Source organism: Pteropus medius, unplaced genomic scaffold (assembly GCF_902729225.1).
Source record: "Pteropus medius unplaced genomic scaffold, Ma_sr-lr_union100, whole genome shotgun sequence".
NCBI classification, from domain to species: domain Eukaryota; kingdom Metazoa; phylum Chordata; class Mammalia; order Chiroptera; family Pteropodidae; genus Pteropus; species Pteropus medius.
The window spans coordinates 3,154,582-3,180,800 of NW_024353787.1; the positions used below are offsets into that span (position 1 = coordinate 3,154,582).

Here is a 26,219-nt window from a genome sequence, read left to right on the forward strand (position 1 = left end):
GATTAGTTTTACCTGTTCTTCAACTTCATACAAATGAAATTGTTCAGTTGTATTTTTTTGTGTTTGACTTTTTTGGCTCAACATGTTTTTGATGTTCATTCACGTTGTTGCTTGTATCAGTAGTTCATTCTTTTATTGCTGAGTAATATTCCATCTTGTGAGCATGCCACAATTTGTTTATTCTTTCTCTTATTGATGGACATTTGGGTTTTTCCGGTTGTTGACTCTTATGAATAAAGCTACTAAAAACATTTTTTCACAAGTCTTTTTATAGATATATTTTCATTTCTCTTCTCGTGTGACTTTCTTCAGCCAATGACACAATAGCAACTGGAAAAGTAAGCACTTTTCTCTTCCTCTTTCTAATCTTGCCATTACCCTAAGAACAAACAGAGGTTAACCTGCTGGAAGACAGAGACCATGTGGAGAGGAGCCAAGTCATCCCAACTGAAACCATTCTAGACTAGCCAACCTAATCCGTAATCATGGCTATGGATTCATGAACAAATCCAGGTGAGATTAACCTAGCTTAGCCCAGGTCAACAGAACTGCCCAAGTGACTCACAGAGTCATGATCGATAATAAATGACAGTTATTTTAAGCCACTGAGTTTTGAGGTGGTTTGATATACAGAATTGTTGTGGCAATAGATAATTTATACACATCTGTACCAGTTTTCTATTGCTGCATAACGAATTACCAGAAATTTAATGGATTAAAACAACACGAATTTATTACCGCATAATTTTTATATGTCAGAAATCTGGGCATGAATTAGTTGGGTCTTCTGCTCTACTCTTAAGCTGAAATCAAGATGTCAGCCAGGACTTCCATCTCATCTGAAGCTCAAGGTCCTCTTCCAAGTTTACTGATTATTGGCTAAATTCTATTCTTTCTAGTCATAGGACTGAAGCCCTCCGCTCCTAGAGGTCACCCACCATTTTCTGTCACATGGTCTCTATGACATAGCAGTTGGCCTTTCAAGGCCAGCAGGTGAGAATCTCTGGTGCTTCAAATATCTATGACTTCTATCTCTGACCTCTAGACCCCTTTTTAAAGAGTCCAACTAATTAGGTCAGGCCCACCCAGGATAATTTCCCTTTTGATTACCTTAAAGTCAGTGGTTTAGGGATATTATTATATCTCCAAAATGTCCTCACTTTTGCTATATAAGATGATCTAATCAACAAAATTATATCCCACCATATTTACAAGTCCACCTATACCTTAATGAGAGGAGATTCTACAAAGTGTATACACCAAGGGATTGAAATCTTGGGAGCCAACTTAGAATTCTGCTTACCACAATATCCAAACGCAAGACACTCGAACAATTTTCAAAGAAAAAAAAAATTTATTAAGCAATGAAAATACATAATAAACAATAAAAACAGATGTACATAATATATAATGATACATGTCAAATTATAATGGTATATATGATATATAATTATACTATTAATATGTAATAATATGTTATAACATATTATGGTATATTTAATTATAACATATAATATAGTTATAAATATGCCTTTATATGGTATATTAGATGGTATACATTATACAACGGTATATAATGTATAACCACTATATAATACATTATATTATGAATACATATTCTATAACATATTATGCAATGTATATCACATAATATACCATATTAACCTTCAAATAAACAACTATTTGAAAGTTATCTTTTATACATAAAATGTAATTTAATGAGTTTTATTAAATTTATCAAAGGAAAAAGAGAAGACTTGATTATGAGAGGTGATTGGTGGAGGAGGGGTACAAGGAAGTTATTCTTTTGTTGGCCATTTCACCAATTTTTCAACCTTTTAGGGAATCATGATTTAAACTGTCCTTAAACTGTACTTAAAAATGAATTTAAAACATAGGAAAACAGCTATAGAGCAAAATAAAGGCTAAATATAAAAGTATTTCAAAAAATAGAAATAGAATATACACACAACTGAGTGAAGGATCCATAGAAATCACTTCATTTTTCTCACTTGGCATATACACACAAAACAAAACATTGTGTTTATCTAAATCTAGAGCACAGTTCAAATTTGTTCATCTGATATTCTCAGTCTAAATCTGTTGTGCCAAGATAAGTGGTGTGTCATTGCCTGAAACCATAGTATTGAAATATTATAAAAATATAAAATACTTTTAGTATGTTTTTAAGTGAAAATGTTATAATACTAGGGAAAAATGAGTCATTGATTGAAAAGTGGAATAATTTTTCAAGAGCCATTATGGCAAAAACTGGTTAACTGAGTGATTATTATGCGAGGTAAATCTTTACTCCCTCCTTAACTCCAGATCTAAAGTTCTTACTGTCAGTTTACTAAACCGATATGTCCTATGTCTAGTCAATATGACAGTTAAACTGCCATATACTAGGAAACAGTGTGTTTGTCAAAGATTTTAGTTGTATCACTAATTTAAATCTTGTTACTAGATATTAAAAATAAAAGTAAGGTTCAGAAAGGGGAATTAATGTCTCAAGCTAGGAATTAGCAGAGTTGGGATTTGAACCCAAGTCTGTTCGAGACCAAAGCCTGTTCTCTTAGCCTCTTCTTTTGCCAGTCTGGAGCCAGTTTGGTGTATTGGGGTGGGGGAGGGGCAGTGGGGGGGAAGCGTTCTCAGAGTCCAAGGTCAGCTTTTATTCAAATACAGCCTCTGCCACTTAATAGCTGTTTAGCCTTATGAAAGTTTCTTAACCTCAATAAGGCTGTTTTGTCACCTACAAAATGGATTTCCAGTAATTCTTACCTTGGATGGTTGTTTTGTTAGTTTTTATATGAATTAAATAGACTATGTTTGTGAAAATTATTTAGCAGCACTCAGTAAATTATGGGTACATCCTCCATAAATGGTAGGAAAATCTGGGCCTGAAACTCAATTTCTCATCCCCTTTTCCACCACCCACATAAACCTTCTCCTCATTTTGTGTTTCTTTCAGGGTTATGGCATCAGCCACTCTGTCTGAAAAACTAAATCATTTTAAATTCTTATTTGTCCTTCCTTTAAACTCCATCACCACCCACACCTTCAAAATCAAATCAGTTATCAAGACCAATCAATTCCACTTTTGCAATGTCCTTCATATCTGTCTCCAGCTGTCCATTTTACTGCATCGACCATAGATAAGACCCTCACCAACTGTTAGAACTATTTTCTTTTTCGTAATTATTTCAGTAAAAATTTTGAGTATAATACATATTCCTGATGTAAAATTTTTAAACGATATAAACGCTTATGTAGTGAAAAGTAAATCTCCTTTCCATTATTGTTTCCCAGCCATCTAGCTCTCTGCCACAGAGGCAGCCAGTTATTCTTGTATATCTTTCCAGAGGGTATACACATCGACAACGCACACACACACACTTACTCATATTATTCATAGAAAATGGCATACTATATACATTATTCTCAACCTTGTTTTTTTACTAATAATATTTTTAGAGATAATTCTATATTACTACTCATTCAACCTGACTCATTATTTTCAAAGGTTTCATTCTACACCATTGTATTTTTTTGATATATATGTAATTTTTTGCTGTATATATATGTAAGTTTTGCTATTTGTGTGTGTGTATGTGTAACTTTGAACAAATGTACATATATTTGTAGTATAAATTCCTAAAAGTCAAATTTCTAGGTATTTTAATATACTAATGTTTTGTAAAGTTCTGTTTATCCATCAGCTATATATGAAAGTTACTGTTTTTCTGTACTTTTACCAATTAAATCTTCTTGTAGTTTTGAGTAATCTGAAGTTTCTACTGAGTTGAAACTTTTTCCCTGTTACATTTGTTACTTCTTTGCAAAGAGATTATAGAATGCTCATTACAACTGTTTTAATAGCTTCCGCCCTGCCTCTAGTTTTTCACCTTTTTGGGCTTTCCATTTACCATCTTCAGAATTATATTCTTAAAAACAGTTCTAATCGTGTTGTATTCAGCTTCTGAATCACCAGTTCTCCAGATCTTTGTATCAGGACCCCTTTATACTTAAAAATTATTGAGCTTCTATTTCGGTATATGTACCATATTTGAAATTAAAAACAGTTTTAAAATATTTATTAGTTTACTTAAAATTATAACAATAAATCCAGTATGTTAATATAAATATGTCATGAAAATTACTATACTTTTCAGAACAAAATATTAGTATGAAAAGTGGAATGTTTTACATTCTTGCAAACCTCTTTCATGTCTGGAAGACAGCTGGATTCTCATATCTTCTGCATTCCTTTTATTGTGATATGCTGTTTTGATCGAAGTCTATGAAGAAAATCTGGCCTTATACAGATACAGTATTAGAAAAAAGAGTATTTTAAAAGCCTTTTGGATGTGGTTATCCTTCTTTAATATTATACCAATAATCAACATATAGTAGTTTATTAAAGGTTAGTTTCAATGTGGAATCTGAAACCATGTCAATGAATTCTATATTCTGTTTTAAAATCCATTGGTCTATCTTCTGCCTATGATTAATTTTATAGCACCATGCATTGGTCATTTGGAAAATATTAGTTCACTACATATGCTGATCTTCCAAATGTTGACATGTTTCATTACAAAATATCAAAAATCTCATTCATTAATGTGTCCACCAATCTTATCATAGATGTCTTTAAGTGCAGTAGTCCCTCCTTATCACAGTTTTACTTTTTGTTGCTTCAGTTACCTGAGGTCACTTGTGGTCTGAAAATATTAAATGGAAAATTCCAGAAGTAAGCAATTCCAGAAATAAGATTTTTTTAGGGGGTAGGGTAAAATTTTTTATCGGAAAACAAATATATAAGTGGGAATCAATTTGAGGCAAATTGTGCCGTAAACAGATCTTATAAGTGACTAAACAAAGTTTAAAAAGCAAGTAACAATAAAAGAAAATGTTTTCTGGTATAGGACCAGCAGTACAGAAAAATAGTGTATGAGTACCTGGATAATTCACCCATGTTACAACAGAGCAACTTTTAAGTACATGTTGTTGACTGTTCATAGTCCACACAGTTACACCTCCACACTTCAACAACAACATGCTGACAGTTCCTAAAGAAAACTACTTTTAAAAAAACTAAAATGAAATGCACTAATTTAGATCATTAGATTGGTTATATGATCATGATGCCATTTAAAATATATATATATATGTTGGTTTTCACTAAAAAGCATAACCTCAGTGTTCCCTCATTTGACCAACTCCATCTAAGTTTAGATGTACAAAAGGGATTAGATATATCCAGAGTAAGCCACAGGCAACATGTTATTTGATCAATTTTCTAAAATAAGATTTCAGGACAATGACAGTAAGATAAGGAAAGAAAACATGAGGAATGAAATCTTAATTAATATACAAGCATATTTTTTTTGGCAGTAGGGGGAAACCTTTTATAGATAAGTTATAAAGAAAAGGCAAATGAACAATTTTGTACAAAAAATTTAACACATTCTATACAACATCTTCCCTGTGTTGTCATCATTTGTGCAAACCCTTTATAGTTTACTTGACCATCACCATCAATATCTGCTTCCCTGATCATTTCATCAACCTCTTCATCTGTTAACTTCTCTCCAAGGTTTGTCATCACATGGTGAAGCTCTGCTGCTCTAATATAGCCATTGCCATCCTTATCAAACACATGGTAAGCTTCTCTAATTTCTTCTTCACTGCCTGTGTCTTTCATTTTTCTTGCCATAATTGTCAGAAACTCTGGGAAGTCAATTGTGCTATTACCATCAGCATCCATTTCATTAATCATGTCCTATAACTCTGCTTCTGTGAGATTCTGCCCAAGAGATTTCATTACAGTTTCTAGTTCCTTTGTTGCCATAGTTCCAACATCATCCTTGTCAAATAGAGAAAAAACTTCTTTGAACAATTCATAAGTTTTAAAGTACGCACCATTCTGAGTATTGTAATGAAATCTTGTGCCGTCCCATTCTATCCCACCTGGCATGTGAATCATCCCTTTGTCCAGTGTATCCCTCTCACTTTACCTCATCACGTAGGTATTGTATCATTTTATGTCATCATAGGAAGAAGAAAGTAAGTACAGTACAATAAGATATTTTGAGAAATAGAGACTACATAACTTTTATTATAATATGTTATTATAATTGTTCTATTTTATTATTAGTTATTGTCATGAATTTTTACTGTGCTTAATTTATAAATTAAACTTTATCACAGGCACGTATGTATAGGAAAAAATGTAGTACAATATATAGTGGGTTAGGACTATCCGAGGTTTTAGGCATCTAGGAGGATCTTGGAACATATCTCCCACAAATAAGTGGGGGGCTACTCTATCACAAAGCTGTCAAGGTCATGATGGCAGATACAAATTTTCCAAAATTTTAATTTCACATGAAAGCTTGAATTTTATTATTGACAACAAATACTGTCAATTGTTTTCCTTGAAGTAATAGTCTCATTTTATTCAATTTTGAAAAAATGTCTGTCAAATATCTAATTCTATATTACCATAGTTTGTTTGTCAATCATTCTTTCAAGTAAAAATGGTGTTCCATGGAAAAAAGAGCTAGATCTGCTCCCAACTCTAACAATTCCACGAGTTTTTTTTCCTTGAAACAAAGTTCATGCTTTAATATGCAACTTAAGTGCTTTATGCTTTTATCACATTTCATCACATGGAATATTAAAAAGATATGTACTCGAGAGTCAAGATTTAATAGAGTTAATCATTTTTACCACTTCATCAAGAACATTTGTTTTACTGTGATTGAGTGGCAGTAAAAAAATACAGATTCACTAAAGAACAAAAAGGTCAAACTAATAGAAAACAGACTCACTAATATAGAGGGCAATCTAGTGACAGCCAGCGGTGGGAGTAGGGGAGTAGTAGGGAGGAGGGACTGGGAGAAAGTGAACAAGGGTTAAAGAAATACAAATTAGTAGTTGACAGATGGTCACTGGGGGTGGGGAGTGTGGCATGGGGAACCCAGTTGGCAGTGATGTAATGGTTATGTGTAGAGTCAGAAGGAAGATAGAGTAAACAGGGGGATCATTTAATAAACTATTTACATTTCTAACCAATGTACTATATACTTGGAACTAATAATAAAATATATATTGAAATTTAACTTTGGGTGGTGAACACATGATGCAATATACATATGAAATATTATTGAATTGTACACTTGAAACCTATATAATGTTATTAGTCAATGTCACCTCAATAAATTTAATTAAGAAAGAAAAAAAATAATACAGATTCAGTTTGGGGCCACCATGCTATGGCAACAGCAGATTACCCCACCATTGATCTGTAACATCAATGCAAATGTCGACACAGTTAAAAAGGCAAATAACAGAATGTAAAATGACACAGCTATGATGGAAAACATAATTAATTACTAATTTAAAAATAAAACATAGAATTTCCACATCAATCTCACTTCTGGGTATATATCCAAAAGAATTAAAAAAGTAGATCTCAAAGAAATATTTGTATACTCATGTTTAGCAGCAGTATTTGCAATAGCTAAGAGGTAGAAGCAAACCAAATGTCTATCAATGAATGAATGGAGAAACAAAATATGGTGTATTTATACAATGGAATACTATTCAGCCTTAAAATGAGATAAAATTTTGACACATGCTATAACATGGATGAACCTTAAAGAATTATGCTAAGTAAAATAGGCCAGTCACAAAAAGACAAATACAGTACTGTATCATTCCACTTATAGGAATATCTAACGAGGCCTAATTTATTGAAACAGGAAGTAAAACAGTGGTTTTCAGGGGCTAATGGAGGGGGAAAATAGGGAGTTATTGTTTAATGAGTACAGAGTTTCACTTTTACAAAATGAAAAAGTTCTGGAGATGGATGATGGTGATGGTGGCACAATGTGAACACACTTAACACTAATGAACTGTACACTTAAAATAATTAAGATGATAGATTTTATAGTATGTGCTTTTTACCACAATTTTAATATATTATCATTATTATATTATTGTTATTATTAAAATTGTTTTGATCATAGATCCCCTGAGAAGGTCTCAGGAACTCTCATACACCACATATTGAGAACTATTGCTCTAATCCTTGTGTTGGCTTTTAATTGCTTTCAGAATAGAGTCTATACTCCACAGCATGGCCTTGAAGACCATTTGTGATCTAGCCTCATTTCTCTTCTCTTCCTCTACTGTCTCTGTGCTCCAACCACACAGATAGTTGCTGTGCCCCAAACACAAAACACACTTTCACACATATGTGGCTTTGTTCAAGCAACATTCTAGGGATCCTTATTTAAAATCCTACTAATCCTCTAGGAACCCGCCCAAACACTTGCCCTGCCAAATCAGAACAAAATCCCCTTCCTGTGTGCTCTCTGGACATTTGCTTCTACCTTTACCTTCTCATTTATTTCTTTTGTTTTCTATTATGATTGTTTGTGTTCCATTAGATTGCAAAACTTCCAGAATAAGAACCTGTTTCCCCTCACAGCGTACTTAGTATAATGTCTTCTTAGGTGAACCTGAGCAAGTTGGCGTCCCTCCTAACTTCAATTTCCACATCTGCAAAACAGAGATGACACCCATCTTGCAAGTTCCTGGGAAGATTCAGTAAGGTCATGCCTATAGATGGTTAGCCCAGTGCCAGGTACATTATAGGCCCTCAGTAAATGGGACCCTTTTTCCCCTTAGTATGTGTTAAATGAACAGATGAATCAGTAGATTTGAATAGGGAAGTATTGTAAAATTCACAACAAAGGGATTTAGAGAAACATTTGAGATCTTGATAATGGTTATTAATAAATAATACTAGAATTATGACATCCTAACAGTTGTTGTTAGAATACCTGGAGCAAATACTTTGTTTCAAAGGAAAACTAGTCATCTTCCATGGTCCTCTAACTTTCTTCAGGCAGGTTTGGGCTCATGAATCTTTTTAGGCTCCTCCAGAGAACCCTGGGCACTCAAAAGTTAGTAGGATGATCTTTTAGGCTATAGCTGCAAATTAGAGAAAACCTAAAATATTCAAAGGAATTAATTGTCTTACTCTAGGAAAATGTAAGAATGCAAGATTTTAAGATTCTCTCAAGTTTAAAGTCTCTAAAATTCAAAATTTTAAATGGAAGACATTAACATATCCTAGAATCTCATCAAATTCAATGGTTTTAAGAACTAGGAGGAAATGACATATACATATCTCAAGAACCAAAAAATGCAAAATTCAATCAATTAATTGAGTAGAATATGAAAAGAAGGAAAAATTAGGAAACGTGTATATTTAAATAGACTGTGTTATACTCCACTTCAAGTTAATAAGTCGTTGATATAATAATTTTAAATAAGGTTCAGTATGTGTGTGGTCATTCATGATTGCAGCAAATGTCTTTCTTCCTGGTCAGTATCTTGTAATTCTGAGAAGTTTTTGAATTTAATATAGAAAAGTTTAAGAGAATCAAATTATATTATTAATATTTTTGTGTTAAGAAGGAATCTACGCCGATTGGATAAAGAAGATGTGGTACATATATACAATAGAATATTAATATTCAGCTATAAGAAAAGATGAAATACTGCCATTTGCGACAACATGGATGGACCTTGAGATTATCATGCTAAGCAAAATAAGTCAGACAGAAAAAGTTGAGAACCATATGATTTCCCTTCTGTGTGGAATATGAAACTGAAAACAACAAATGAACAAGACAAACAAACAAAAAATTATAGATACAGACAATAGTTTAGTGGTTATCAAAGGGAAAGTAGGGCAGGAGAAGGTAGAAAAGGGTAAAGGCACATTATCTTAAAATTTCAGATTACAAGCTATAAAAAGAAATGAAAGTTTCCAGAGAGGGGGAAAACAGATAACATCCTAAAATTGGAATGTGGCACTGGAAGCTAAAAGGCAATGGAGCTAGCCTTTACAAATTCTGAAGGAAAAAAGTGGGGTATCAATCTAGTTTTTCTCACCTAACCATAATATTGTCAGGCTAGAATTAAAATATTTCCAATCTACAAGGATTCAGTAGATTACTTTACATGCCCCCTTGAAAGAGAAACTACAGGAGGCTGTGCTCTACTAAAATAAGGGAATACACTCAGAAAGAGAAGCAACAGTTGGAGGAAACAGAAAACACAACACAGGAAAATGGTGAAAAGGAGTCCTATGGTAATAGCTGCAGCAGATCTGGAAATCTAGCTTTTACTCCAGAATAAAACAACAGAAAGCTCTGGAACAGAGATTTCTGAGAGAAAAATGAAGTTAAAAAATAATGTTAATAGGCAATAGCAGATTCCATAGAACCTATAAAGCAAGCTAAAATTTATGAATATTGAAAACTAAGTAAATATAAAAGTGAAGCAATAATTGTAGGAAAAATAACAACAATAACAACAACAAAAGGACAAAAACTAATTACAATCATAATATACTCCACGGGTACAGAAGGGAATGATGCTTATGAAATCATAGTAATGCAAATATTGATTAATGATTTAACAAAGAATTGTGATGCTAGCAGAATGAAGAGAGGAAATGGGAGTATAAGGAGCTAAATCCTCACTTATCATAATAGGAAATCAATGAATAATGTCTGAACTTAAAAAATAAAAAAATAGTGGTATGAACATACGATTAAGAGACATGAAAGCACAGGCATATCTCGAAGATATTGCGGGTTCGGTTCCAGACCACCATAATAAGCGAGCATCACAATAAAGTGATCTTTTTGCTGGTGGAGGCAAATTTGTAAAAACTGTACCATCTGTCAAGAGCAATAAAGCAAAGCGCAAAAAAATGATATGTGCCTGTAGTTACCAGAAAAAAATATGGATAACATTGTCAACAGTCTGGGGAGTAGAACTAGTGGGTGGGGATAGATAGAAAAAGAATCTCTAGATTTCATGATAAGCCTATTCATACTGATATTTTAATTACTTGTATGTATAAAAATTTTATGTTCATTTTTTAAAATTAAAAATGATGCTGCAATAAGTATATGTGTATATGTATACATATATGTATATATGTGTATATCATTGTACTTCTGATTATGCCCTTACAATAAAATCCAAGAAGTGAAATTTCAGAGTTGGAAGCATACATTATTCAAAGCTTCTGATACTGGCTGCCAAATAACTCTCCAGCAGTACTAGGCTGATTTTTACTCCTCTCGACAGAGAACTAGCCTGGCCTATCACCTCCCCGGATCAGGTTGCCCGCAGCTCCAAATCCAATTTAACAGAAGGTTATTCTTGTTGCCTCCTGGGTCATTCCTCTGCCTTCTATTAAAAACTGAAATTTCTGAGCTGGGAAGGTTGTTTGATCAAAGATATAAGCCTGAACCAGGAGTTCTATTCTACCTCTGCTACTGCCTGACTATTTGATTTTGAACACATCCCTCTTTTTCTGGCCTCAATTTTAGCATTTGTAAAGTGAGAGAACCTTGGACCAGAACAGTACTTCTCAATATTTTTACCAGTAAGGCTCCTCTCTTGGATATCAGTTTTTATCTACTAAACAAATTGTATTTACTAAGAAATTATTTACTCTCTTTTCTGGTGTGTATTACTATACAAAGGGACAGTCAGTAAGAATTTCTGAATAGCAGGGGAGAGATACCTCTTGTAAGCTAAGTGAATTAATATATTCAAGCCAAAAGAATTTTATTATCCAGCTTGCACTGCCAGGCTGAAGCAAATACATAACTGTGTTGGAATCCTCACAGGCCCCTTTGCTGTTTTCAGATTTCCCCAGAATAAATGGGGTGGGATAACTCTCTCAGATCCAACAATCCATTTTCACCATCATCAAAGTTTATTCTGTCAAGACTGATCTCCAGCTAAATCAGTTTAACAACTGACTTTTTGCATATTTGCTGGAGCTAGGTTACAGTAAAGACCACTGGAGCAAAGATTAGCACTTTGCCCTGTGAAGAAAGAAGGAAGGAAGGAGGATTTATTGTGAAGTTAATGAAGCTTATGTTTCAGGGCCCCTCACTTGCAGGGGCCCCTGTGAGAGGTGGGAATTCCTGGGAGTTGTAGGCTGGGAGTTGAGAGGAAGCAGTTTGCAATCCAGAAGCTTTTCTGTGTTAATCTCAAGATCTCAGAAAAGAGAGATCCGAATCTCTGTGTCTTCAATAATTTGTCTTGATTTATTTTTTCATTCTAAACAAATATTCACGTTCATAGTGTACCATAATTTTGTATTCTTTTTCTTGGAGAGAGCCTCCAGAATTGTAAAAGCACAGGTCCTACAAAACCTGGATCTGCTGTGTATAAATAAATATATCCCTCCCCACCTAGATAAAAGCTAGATAGAAGCAGAAGAGAAATGATTTTCTTGCCTCTCCATCTTTGACCAGCATATCTGGGCAGGCATGTTCCAGTCTTGTAACATGAGGGCACATAGGTAACCAGTAATTCCTGTGTAGTCCCAGATTACTGCAGCTAATTCTCTGGAGCCACTGAGAGTCCATGTGAGCGATAGACCATGCAAATTTCTTAATTGCTTTCAAATCTTTCTCTCCCCAGGTTTTTGTCTTCTCTTCTAATACATTTCAAAAGTAATGTGTTTGCTTTCCTATGCCTGGCACATTTGAAAGCATGCAATAAATAATTGTTAAATGAATAATTTAAAAGAACGAATCCTAGCCTTTCTGGTTCCCAGCCTCTGACAAGAGTGCTAACAAGCTAAAAAATTACAAAAATATGGGCGATCATAGGAAGGAGAATGACAGTTCGTTTCTATTTATTCATTAACCAGTGATTTACGAACTTAGTGTGCTTTAGAGAGTCTTATTTAAAATGCAGATTCCAGGACTGTGTCCCTGGAGGTCAAAGTCAGTGGTTTGGGAAGGAATTCAGGAGGCCACATTTTGATTAAGGGTCCCTGATGATTCAGATGCAGGCCACTTCTTGAGAAACACTGTAAAAGAGATCAGGCCTGGCTGGGTATAGAACTTACTCATCTCCTGAAACCACTCCCTATATCGCTAATTCTGGCCCAAGATCTTTCTGGGGGTAATTCCAGAGAAGATTTAGCCCCTTGAGATTCGTAATAATCCTTGATTTCTTTTTTTTTCAGGCAAATATTCACAGCTGCTATTGTGGAAACAATGCAGACCTGGAATCGAATTGTTACATTCCTCTGAGTCTCAATTTATCTGTAAAATAAGAATTACAATGCCACTTAAAATTAATGTGAGGATTATATACAATGTGAAATTGTTGTACACAATGCCTAGTACATGCCAGCTGTGCAGTTAACGTTTGTTTTTATCTCATTCTTTCGCCTGAATGAAATCAAGGATGAAGAGTCTCCCCTGAGAACAATGAGGTACCTAAAATTCTCCCATTTTAGACATTCACCTCTTAGGCTTCAGCCTTTAGTCCCTGTTTAAATGTAAATGGCCCTGAGATTAGTAACTAGGTGTCCCACTGTTATTTATACCTTAATCAAATATGGTTCATAAATTGTTTTGAGAAAGCAAAGGCAGGAGGATGGCTTGGAAGTGCCATGAAGGGAAAGGAAGAAGAGGAGAGGCTGAGGGATTGGGGAAGAATGTTGAGGGAAAACTAAAGGCACCTGAGAAAAACTTTTCCAGTGTTATAGTCTTATATGGGGCCAGGGAGCCTGACGCAAACAATGGTTTTCAGCTTATACTTCTGGTTGCCATGTGAAGAAATGTTCAAGGAGTGCTAGACACAAGAAACTGCCACCTCCTCTATTGGTGGAAAGGTTGTTCTTAGTGTAAAGGTGCTGAAAATTTTAACAGTTAATCTGAGGGCAGGTCTGTCTTTGGGAGAATATCTTGATAATACTCTAGAAGTAGAATGTAAAACTCTAGGCTTGATAAACTACTTCAAGTGAATTAAAGAGTTTGGTTTTGCTCCTGAGAGGGAGAGGAAAGGAGAATGGGATGGGATAGAGAAAGATAAAAATGTCATGAGATTGGGGACTATGTGGAGTATAAGTGGTTAGCGTAAATTCTTTAGCAATGGGGTAATCAAATGACATTAGAAAAAGGAATGTCTGGTGTTCATAGTGAAATTTTGAGTGGTAATGTAATGAAGGTAATGATTAATTGCCACTAAGTGTTCAATTTTCCATATGCATCTTTCAACCTTAAGACGCTTACCATCCAGCTTTGGCAGACATTGCTGGTTGTCTCCCCAAAATCTAGTCTCCCTTTCTTTAATTGTTAAAGAAGTTTTATTTGAGCACAGAGCCACCTACACTTCCCAGCCTCCCTTGCAGCTAGGCGTGGCCATGTGACTAGTTTCTGGCCAATGAAATATGAGCAGAATGAATGAAATATGCAATTTCCAGGTATATCTTTAAAAGATATGTTTGTGATGGCAGGCTCCAGAGCAAGAGTCCCCAGTCCCCAGGCCATGAACCAGTACTGGTCCTTGGCCTGTTAGGAACAGGATACACAGCAGGAGGTGAGCAACAGGTGAGCTAGCGAAGCTTCATCTATATTTGCAGCTGCTCCCCAGCACTAGTATCACTGTCTCAGTTCCACCTCAGATCATCAGGCATTAGATTCTCATAAGAGCACTGGTCCCTGGTGTCAAAAAGGTTGGGGACCACTGCTCTAGAGCACCCATCTTAGCCAAGCAACCATGGAAGCTTTCATTATAGCCATGGAAGTGCTTGTTAAGGAATACAAAACCGTAAGATAGAAGGAACTTGGGTCTTTTACCAACCTTGTGAAGCAAATTGCACTATCAGCTCTGGATTGCTGTGTTTAAATCTTTTTCAGAGAAAGAAATTAACTTCTATCATGTTTTAACATTTTTATTTCTTTTTGGAGTAGCAGCCAAACTTTCAATCTAAGCTAACATAAGAAAATGTATTTCATATGTTCTTAGGCAGAACTTTAAAAAACTCATTTATTTTTTCATTATAAAAATAACATATCAACATATCAACAAGTTATATAAGTACTCTTAATATATGATGAAAATGGTACTTCACTTCTGTGGTCTTCCTCTGAAAAACCTGTAACATCTGTCTAACTATGAGAAAAATATTAGACACATTCCCAATTGAGGAGCATCCTACAAAATACCTGCTCTATGCTCCTAAAACTATCGAGGTCATCAAAAACAAGGAAAGTCTGAGAAACCATCACAACCAAGAAGAGCCTAAGGAGACGCAATGGCTAAATGTATGTGGTATCCTGGATGAGATCCTGGAACAGAAAAAGTACTAAAAACTAAGTAAAAACTAAGTAAATCTGAATAAAATATGGACTTTCATTCATAATAATGTATTATGAGTGTGGGGTAGAAGAGAACTCTCTGTTCTATGTTTGCAACTTTTATGTAATCTAAATCTACTCTAAAAGAAAGTTTATTGAAAAAGTAATTTAAAATAATTTAAGTATTTTATTTTACTTAAGTAAATTTAAAAATAACATGCCCTATTTTGGAATATAAGTTGAAATGAATTTTAAAAAATCACCCCAATGTAGATGACAGGTGAGTTTGTAGATGATGGAACTGAAACTCCAGTATTGGGAAACATGACTGTTACATAAAGATTGTCAGTAGTGGAAAGTGGAAAGAAGGGATTATTCATATTCTCACTGTGGGTAATAGAGAAATCCCAGAGATTCTCAAATGACTTCATATTAATAAATATTAATCTTAAGAAGTAATCATTAGGACTTTTAGATTAGTGTGGTAATTAAATATGTTCAATATATACTTCTTGGTACATTTAGTTTGCCATGTTTTTATTTTTGTAGTTACTTGAAACTAATGTTCCAAGGGTTAAGAAAAAATTACATAAAATTAAAAAAAAACAACCCTGCAATTTATTTTGTAAATAATGTAAAAAAATGTTTTAAAGCCAAATGGATAATAAGATATGGACCAAAATCACTAATGTTTTTCAAGAGGAAATTTTACTATAATAAACACTATAAAACATTTTAAAAATCACCTCAAATGCCATAATTTAGCCCTTTGCTCTATGTGTGTGTGTGTGTGTGTGTGTGTGTGTGTGTGTTTAATAAAAACTACCATACCATATACACAATTCTCTGTCTGGATTATTTTACTTACCATTTATAATTAAGCATTTTTACTTACATTCATGTTCTAGCCAGCCCTTCAAGAGGACTTAAAAGCAATGACACTACAATAACACCAAATATATTTGGTTTATGAGGAACCAGGTAGAAGGGCCCCTTAGAAAAATGACTGATTACAGGGCTGGGACAGAATGAGCCTGAAAATATCTTGTTGTGCCGGAAAGTAAGTGGTACTCAAAGAACGATGGGACATATCAGAAGGACATATGAGCCAGTTTGAAGGGGCTCTCACTGGTCAAATCTGGAACAATTTGAGAACCAACACTCATTGGTTAGTCGAACATTAGCAATAATAATGAAAAATAACCCATTGAATACAATAAGAAAATTGGTTTTACCGGTTTTTTCTACCTCCCACACCTTTGTCAGTATTAGCAATATTTTACTTTTTGCCAATCAAAAGGGTAAAATGTAGTAGCTCACTATTGTTATAGTTTTAGGAATCATTACTCACTGATGAGAGATATTTATTAACCATATTTGTTTATTTCTTCAGTGAATTTTTGAATCACATTTTTTCCCAATAATTCAGCTAGATTATCTGTGTTTCTTATTGATATATAGAACTAGACTGCATTAATTCAAATTCAGATTCTACCACTTAATAATCTTGAGCAAAGTATTAATCTTGTCGGGCCTCAGTTTCTCTATTTGTAAAAGGGAGGTAACAGTGCCTGCATCCTAAGATTATCCTAGGATGCTTAAATGAGTTAAGAGGTGTAAAATGCTTGGAACAGATAATGGCACATATAAAATGACAAATAATTGCTGGCTATTATTATTCTTCAGGTAGAAAGTTGTTTGTTTGTTTGTTTTTATGTAGTCAGATCTAGTTAACTTTTTCTTTATGACTTCTTGATTTTCTTTCTTGTTTAGGAAGTTTTGATGTTCCCCAAGAATGTAAAAAAATATTTTCCAGTATCTCCTTCTAATATTTTTATAGCTTGTTTTCTACGTTAAAATCTATAACAATATACCTGGCATTGTAATAAGAGGGTAAGCAAGACCAAAGGCTTGTTCCTTGCCCTCCAAGAACTTACACTGTTGTAGAATAACAGACAAAAACCAAGAAGCCAACTAATAAAATGATAAATTAGGTAAGTGCCATGAAAAAATATAAACATTATTAACTTTTCTACATAGTTATAATTGTTTACATCCTCCCAAGAAAGGTGTTTCTTCATTGTAATGTAGTTTATACTTAGGAAAGCAAATAGAAAAGAAAAAAAGGAGAGACAGTAATGTCTGTCCCAGCAGCTTTTGGTTCAATTTGCATGTTTCCCTCAGTCTTTTCTAGGCTACATATTACCTCCACTGTTCCGTTTTTTAGTGGAGGATCCCTATAACCTTTTGACTGTACCCTTGCCACTGTCCCCTGAGCATTCCTCTTAGAATCTTATAGGCTTTGGTACAGAACCAAGAAGAAATTATGAAGATTCAGAATGGACAAGGTGTAAAGAAAAACCTGGACTGACTCAAAAGGGACATAGGTGAACTTTCAAAGTAGTGTGGTTGTGACAGGAGCTAAATTAAGAGCCATTGAAATTCATCTTTGTTGTCTACGATTGTGGACTCTGCTGACTCGTTTAACTTACAGATCAATCTTTTATGTCCTTTTTAAGGGTTATTCTTCATTCAAGTTAGCAAATAATCTCATTTCCATGAGTTGAAATCTCTTCAAACCTAGAAACTGAGCCACTATGGTTTCACCAAAGCAGAAGTTCTGACCAGATGGGTACATTTCTCTTTTTCATGGATGAAAGTTACTTTTTTCTTAGAAAAACAGGTTTTCAAATGGCCAAGTACGAGAAAGGTATAAGATTGAAGCACGATTCGAATGGACTGGAAATAGTGGATTGTCAAAATGTACCAGGGTGGCTGAGCTGTTAAAGACAAAGGATATAAATTCCAGTTGCAATCTACATATTGGAGTTCAAATCTACATTCTAGTAAAGTAAGAGCATATGTTTTTATGATATATCTCACATGCGGGGTACTCTTCTCTGTGCTTTAAATATTCATTTAATTCTCTCGATGGTAAAAGTACTATTATTATCATCCTCATTTTAGAAATGAGGAAACCTCTCTCAAGGTCCAAAGAGATTAAGGGACTGGGACAAAGCCATATAACTAGTAAATGGCAGACTCAGGATTCAAACCCAGACAGGCTGGCTCTAGAGTGTGCTTCCTAAAAGCTGCGCTTACTGCCTCTCGGAAGTGAGTTTGTCTCTATTTCCTGAAACATTTTTGGGTTTTGTCGTTGCTTTTATTTCATAAGAAAGAAACTGATTGAAGACATCTAGGAGTAGATAAGTTCATGAGAATTTTAACAGGATGAGAAACATAGCATAGGACACTTTTCATATGGAGTTGGGTATAATATCCCAAGAGGTTGGAGGTGCTGTTTTAGAATTAAGGTTTTTGAGCTTTTTTTTTTTTTTTTTTTTAAATCATAGTTTTTTAACTTGTAGAGGGAGGCTGAGTAATTTCTGAGAAATTTTTAACAGAAGGCAGTCAGGGCAGGAAGGGGCCATTCTCCACCGAGTGGACCGTAGTTGGAAGGCAATGGGAAAGAGAATGGAGGCAGTGGACAGTGGTGAATGAGTGCTAAAATAATTCAAAGGATTTAGAGGTAGGTGATAGATTTAATCCAGTTTTGCAAATATGCTGTTCAGAATTTTTGACCATTGAATCCTACAGTCTTCTCTTATATGACTGCATCTTTTCCACCCAAATAATTGGGGCCAACTGCGGAAAACAGAAGGAGCAGACTGTTTGACTTTGTGCGGTGGATCACTGGGCTGCTTCAGAAGCATCAGATTCTCACTCCCTGGAGGGCTCTGAAGAGGCAGCAGGCACGTGGTTTGTGGTCTAAATTCAGCAAGCAGTGAAAAGGCAGTGGGGGAGGTGGGTAATCAGGATTTGGGGGAGGAGTGACTACACAACCTCGGAATCTGGTTTACATGGGCATTCATAGGAAAATCTCTCCATTTACCCCTTAGGTTTTACCTTCCCTTCTCATCATCTTTTACACTTGGTCCAATCGGATTTGTGTTTATTTAAAATCCAACCCCCTCTGTTAGACTCAGTTCCTGCTGTCAGCCATCCACCAGGCCTGATGAATCCAGAGTTCTGTTTCCAGCTTTGGTCTGGTTGGGGTGATTCACAAAGAAGCCCCAGGGGAGGAGGAGGATGCACTCAGCAGGGTCTATTAGTGTCTGTGAAGAGAGCTGGGAAGAAATGCTGCTGCCTGAGGTGGGGGAGTGGAGCCGGGCCTCCCTGATGACTCCTGCCCCAGACTTTCCCCCCTGTGAGTAATGTTTCTTGAATTACCCCCAAGGAGAATATATTTTCTTCCAGTATTGTAGGACATCAAAGAAGACTTATTTATAACTTAATTATAAGTCTAATAACTCATTAGACTTTTCCTTCAGCTAACACAGCCATTGCTTAGCCAAAGACATTGTCTTAACATTTATCTCATGCATTCTTACTCCATGAGAATTCTAGAAATGAAGGAAACTCAGAGTCCAAGAGATCTGTATTTTCAGCATAAATTCCTAGAAGAGGAAGGGAACTCATTTACTTGGCCAGGTCCGGGGCTACATCCTTTCCTAAACTATCGTTTTTAATCCTCACAAATGTTAGGAGGAAGTTATCATCATCCTTGTTTTCAGTAAAGTAACTTACTAGGGAAACGCATCTTCAATGCTGAGGTTAGGATTCAAATCCAGGTCTATAAAGATTCCAAAATGCGTTCTTTTATCAGTGTATGTTGCCTCATTGAACAATCATGAAATACTTGTTAAGCATCTATGATAGGAATTTACAAAGGATGTGATCCCTTTAGAGAACTCACAGCCTTGTGGAGGAAACATGCAAGTCAGCGGACAGTAGAAAAAGAGTGATAAGTACAATGGCAGACCAAGAATGGGGAGTTCAGGAGCCCAAAGGACCAAGTGATAAGCCCTGCCTAAAGAAACCCAGGAAAGAAGACCTTTAATCAACCAATGGCCACTGCATTCCGGGTCATGTGAAGCATGGAGGTACAGAGGAATAACAGCCAATATTTTGTGGTAAGCAATGTACTAAATATATATCATTTCATCTAGTCCTTACAACCTTGATCCAATATCGGACTTTGAAAGATGGCAAAGGGATTTCAAGGCATGTTGCCTCCCATGTTGTGCCCCTATTCCTGTGGTACTATGTTAATGGAGCCTCTAGGCATGTTATGTGATGATAATGAGTTTTGAATAGAGGCTCTTAACCTGGTGCTTAGGCCCTATTCTGGGCTTGAGGGAGGGGAGGCAGATGAGACAAAGGCTCTTTCAGTGCTCTTGCAGCAGCCCCAGTGATTAGGAGGGGAGAGCCAGCACCAAAACCGGTTTTCACTGCAGTGTCAGGAATACAGCAAGCCTATCCTCTTTGTGACCTGAAGGATATTAAAATTCAATCCAGCTTGCCCCAGATATCCCCCTGCAGTGCCTAGCATGTGTGGCCAAAATCTAACTGCCTCGATGATCTTGCCTTCTTTGCCTTGCCCTTCCAGGTTGTTCCCTTATGTACTCTTGAGAAATGTCGCTGAAGCTGTGCTTCCACTGTGTCCTTTCTTGCTCAAGCCAGTGAGGTTTTTTTCCAAACCTCATCTAACTGGAGTCACTACATAAGAGCCCCAATTAAGTTCCCAGAAATTGGACATCACAATGATAACTAACTTTAATTGAGAATTTACTAGAAGCCAGACCATGTTAGTGCTCGGTGTGACCCATTTCACTCAACCCTCAAGCCAACACTAGAAAGTATTGTTCTTATTTTACGAGTGAGGAAAATGAAGCTCAGGGAGGTTCAGAAACTTGCCCAAGGACAAATGGCCTGAGATGGAGCTGGAATGGGAATCTGAATCTGTTTCATTTCAGAGCTGTCCTAAACTGCTTCCAATGTCTGCGAATAAAACTAGGAAATGTCAACACACAATGGATGAGAAAGCTACAGCCAAGACTTGGGAACACTTGAGCCCATTAAAGGGAATTTAATTGATTGGTACCAGCATACTATGATTCAGACTGGTGAGGTGATACTTAAATATACCAGGGTCCCTTTTAAGGAGACAATTTAAATTTTGTCCTTCTGTAGTATATAATCAAAATGTAATCATAAGTTTATTTTAGATTAATATATAATTAAAGGTAGCATTATACAGTTTTTATAAATATTTAATAACGCTCATAAAGTATACATACTTTTTTACATTTCCTCATTTAAATAGTAGTGCATATTGTTTAATTTACTTTAATCATGTAAGAAAAATATTATTTGTCCACCAACACATATAAAACAGATATTTTTATTGTATTTTACGTACATTGAAATTTAAAAAGAAATATAACCATATATCAAAAGAGACATTTATAACTTGGTGTTTGAGATTCTTATGGTTTACTTATTTGTTCATGAATTTTTGCATCTTATGTTTTTTTTAAATAGACTATATTTTTAATGTGTTTCTAATTAGTGGACTTAAGAGAAAAGATTTTGTTTCTAAGAAATAAAGAGGGACTTTTTGGGGCTATTATTTGTAAGCACTTTTCAAAGAACATTTATGAGCATAGGTAATCGTTCTTCTCCCATAAATGAATAACAAGGCCAATTAGATATAGTTATTACTATGGGTACGCTACCTTAGTCTTCAAAGATCTGGAAATAGATTGCTTAGGTATAAATCTTGGTTCCACCACTTAATGACTCTGTGACTCTAGGTAAATAACTTAATCTTTTAGTACTTCGATTTCCTCATCTTTAAATTAAGCAGTGAAATAAGAAAAAAAATAATTATAAGTTTTTGAAAATAAAATGAGTTAATCCATGTAAAGCCCATATGCATATAAAGTCCATTTTAAAAAATCTGAAAATTACAGAAAAATAGAAACTAAACCAGAAATCACCCAACCTCACGTGACTGCCATCAGCCAGAAAGCTGTTAACAGAGGGCACCATTTAATAATTACACTAGGACATCAGGCATAAACCAAGAGTCCTGAACAAAATAAGATATTTGGTCACCTTGTCTATGGATGACAATGTTGGAGGTTTTCAATTTGAGGCTATGACTAGTCATGTTGAACTGAGTAAATTTGAGATTCCAGCACCCAGCGGGCACACAGAGGGTATTTGTTGAATAAAAATGAATGAATGAGAGAGGGGGAGAGAGCTGAAAGGAGAGGGAGACTGAGAAAGAAGGAAGAGAAAGAGCAAGAGAGGAAAGAGAGAGTGATTGGGGAAAGGAAGAGAGAAAGAGAAAGAGGGAGAGAGAGAGAAAATGCATTTGCTAAAGGGTATGCTAAATTATTTTACAAAAGGGTTATATCAGGAGTGGCTGTTTCAATTTCTGTTAACTTGGATAAAAAATGGTTACCTCATTTTATTTTACATTTCTGAAATTATCAGTGAAGACAAATACTTTCCACATGGTTGTTCATTTATTTGGGCTGTTTATTGGGATCTTGTTTATTGTTTATTAGCAACTTAGTATAATTTTTCTTTGTAATTATTTTTTCAGTTTGACCTTCAATTTTGTTATTGTCTTGTTTTTTCACATGGTGATTTCTAATTTTCATGCAGTGAAATTTATTGATATTTGGTTTGTAATTTATTTTATTATGTTAAATCTTAAAAATTTCTTTTACTGACAAAGATCTGATATTCTACTTTTTCTTGTTCTTTCAGGATATGTTTTAAAATATGTTTATCTTTTTAATCCTCCTGGAATTAGTTTGATAATTTTTTTTTATAAACTTGTTATTCTAATGCCATTTGTTGACTCTTTCTTTTCTCATTGATTTCTGATGTCTCTTTATGACAAAAATTCACATATATAAGATCTGTGTCTGTGCTATCTTCCTCCATTTGGTGATTCTTTAGGTTCTGTTTTTGATCTTTAAAATCAACCCAAGTGGTCAATTTAGCTGTAGTCAAAGAGTGATATATGCCTTTAAGACTGTATGGTACCTGTGTGGAGAAAATCTGGAAGGACATTTAGTTCACTGTAGAGGTGAGAGGTGATCAAGATGAGCTAGACCAAACATAATCAGGCTAAGACTCCTCCCTTTCCCATAAATAAATAAATAAATATATAGAGAGAAATAAATACATACATACATACATACAACATACATACATACATACATACAGCATGTTATCTCTAAACAAAGGAAAGAAATAACAGAGTGAGAGATTATGGTTAATCCCATGTTTCTATTACTGAGGGAGGTTATCTAGATACCGATTAGATCTGCTGGAAAATTTACCCAGGTATTGAAATAAACTCTTCGGAAAGGTTGTTTGCTTAGAGGCTCAATAACAATAGAGTAATGGAGTGTGTGCACATAACTGTTTTCCAAGGAGATGGAGGAAGTGGCACGGCCACTGAGACACCTAGTGGTGATGATTTTTACTGCACTGTTAGAATTTGCCAGTTGGGTGGGTCTAGGAACCACTTATTACAGGGGAGTGTGCATTTTGGGAGCTTACCCTCTTTTCTGTTCTAGTTTTCTGCTCCCAAACAAAATAATTTGCATCAAGCTACAGAGGCAAGTTCTGATAGATCTGGAAACTAAATAACCTCTGTAAAGTTGGAACTATGCAGCTAAATTAACACAAACTAGACTGACAAACATGGTTTCTCAGGCTCTGGGATACAGTCGAAGATGTAAATTTAGTCAATTCAATTAATATTCATTGAGGAGCAACAATGTATTGAATGAAGTATATTATCTCCATCCTTTACCCTTCTAAGCTTCATAAGAAGTCAAACCAGAGGCTAATTATACTTTGTATTTATTGTAATTATGGTTTTGAATCTTTAGTTCATCCACATTCAGAGCATTCCAGGATGAAGACTGTTTAACATGCCATCCCGCATAATTTACTTTGAACTATGGAGTTATGTTTAACATCTGAAATTCATAATTTATGACTAACGGCATTCTTCAATGTTTCAGAAAAGGAAAGATTAATGGATTCATTCATTCACTCTTTTATTCATTCATTCAAATATATATTGAGTATCCCAGCACCAGGCTCTGGGGGTTTGATGGTTAAAAGAGAATCTCAGTCATGGTCCTCACCATCTTCCAGTCTAAAAGGGCACAATTTAGAAAGTCTCTACAGTAAAGTGGGATGAGTATTATTTGAGTGAGAGTACAGAGTGCCAATCAAGTGAAGCAACTTGATCTATGGGGTCATAGAAGGCCTTCAGAAAATGATGGCAGGTATAAGTCAAGTTCTGAAAGATGAATAGGAGCTAACCAAAAAGTGGAAAGAGGATGGGTAGGGAGAGATTATTTCAGCTGAGAGCATAATGAGTTAAAAGAACTAAAAGGCAGGGTGACTGCAGCAAAGAATACAAGAGAGAGAGGAAAGTGATGGCCAGGGAGTGGAAGGCAATCTTAGTTTGTATTTTTCTTCTAAGGGCCATGTGAAGACAAGGAGTTTTAAAGAAGTGATTAAGAGGCATCATATATGCTTTTTAAAAAGATGATTTTGGTTGCCATCTGGAAAATAGAATGTAGGAGGGCAACTATGACACCATTTAGGAAGCTTTTGCAAATGTCTACTGTGTTAGCTTGGATTACAGAGGTGGTAGTTTTTAAATCTATAAATGGAAAAAAAGACAATTCTATCAATCTCAGAGCTGTAATGAAAATTCAATATGAAGTACTTCAGTGTCTAGCATATAGTTAATGATCAATTAATTTTGGTTATTGTTATGATACTTATTACTTGAGGTAGATATTTCTTATCATACTAAAGAACTTTCCTTTTGATACACACATCAAACTTTTAACAATAGGGTGGGAGTGAATGAAGGTCAGAATTTGCCCTAGAATTTACTTTTATTTATTAATCTTTCACAGTTAGCATGTATGTAGTATACTGCTCATTTAATTTTTAAAAATTAAAAACTAAATCTATAACTGAAGCATCAACTTTTAGAATGAAAGAAAAAGTACAGTAGAAAGGCTAACATTGAAATTTAGAGTCAGAAAGATCTGAATTTGAATCCCAGCTCTATCATTCATTAACTGCATGTAACACTAGAAAAGTTCATTAGCTCTGTAAGCATGTTTCCTCATCTGTAAAATGGGAATAATCATAGTATCTAGTTCATAGCATTGTTGCGAAGAATAACTGAGGTAATGGAGTGTCTGGTAAGAAGTACTAAATGGTCACTAAATGGTCACTAAGTAGAATGAAGGAAATTAGCAGTTTTTCATTTCTAGCTATGCTTTTAATTTTAACATTTTTTCACCTAACGAAATAATAAAGATCTTTTTAAAATTATTTTCCCGTTCCAAATTTTTAAAAAATTTAAAAATTTAGCATCCATATGCTTTTCCTTATTTGATTTATTGATGTGATATATTAGCTTGATATTTTTAGTATTTTAATAACTTTCCTAATATTAAGACATCCCAGTATTCCCAAGAAAAATCCTACTTAGTTGTGGTGGATCATTCTTTTAATCTACTGTTAAATGCAAGGATAGACTTCTAAAATGCATTACAAACTTTCTTGCCTCTTCAAGAATACACTAACCAGACTTTAATTATTCAATTCCATTTGTCTTCTTGGCACACTCAAGTGCCTTTAGAAGTTTCTGATTTTTTTTTTTATAACAATTGCTAGTATTTGCTGAGCACTTAGTACTAAATGCTTTGCACAGTCTTCATGACTTCCCTAAGGAGTCAGAAATGTGAAGGACTTGGGGACAATGCCATGGAGATGGAACTAGAGCCTGTTCTTCATTGTTAAGCTTTCATTCATTCATTCATTCAGTACATATTTATTTAGCATTTCTGTGCTCGTAGTCTCTGTGTTAGGTACCAATAGTAAAGTCTTAAAGAACTTAGACAGAATCCCAATCCAACAGAGGACATAGACAATAAACAGGTGAAAAAATAAACAAGATAAATGCCGATTTTGAAGAGAGCTATCATATACTTTACATCACATACAGGATGGTGTAACAAAGAGGGAAGGCTTCCTTTAGATGTAGTGACTGACAGGGAAGGCTTTTTTGTGGTGACATTCAAGCTGAGACAGAATAAAGAA

General features: G+C 34.9%; 1 long non-coding RNA gene and 1 pseudogene across 1 annotated transcript; one reads left to right on the top strand and one right to left on the bottom strand.

The window, feature by feature from the left end:
- Positions 1 to 5,419: 5,419 nt before the first annotated feature.
- On the bottom strand, positions 5,420 to 5,884 carry LOC120593237 (calmodulin-like; annotated as a pseudogene).
- A 13,162-nt stretch (positions 5,885 to 19,046) lies between these two features.
- Positions 19,047 to 21,360, top strand: LOC120593253 (uncharacterized). The gene is made up of 3 exons (XR_005650331.1): positions 19,047 to 19,416; positions 19,957 to 20,182; positions 20,659 to 21,360. It is a non-coding gene; the product is annotated as an uncharacterized LOC120593253 (long non-coding RNA).
- Positions 21,361 to 26,219: the final 4,859 nt, after the last annotated feature.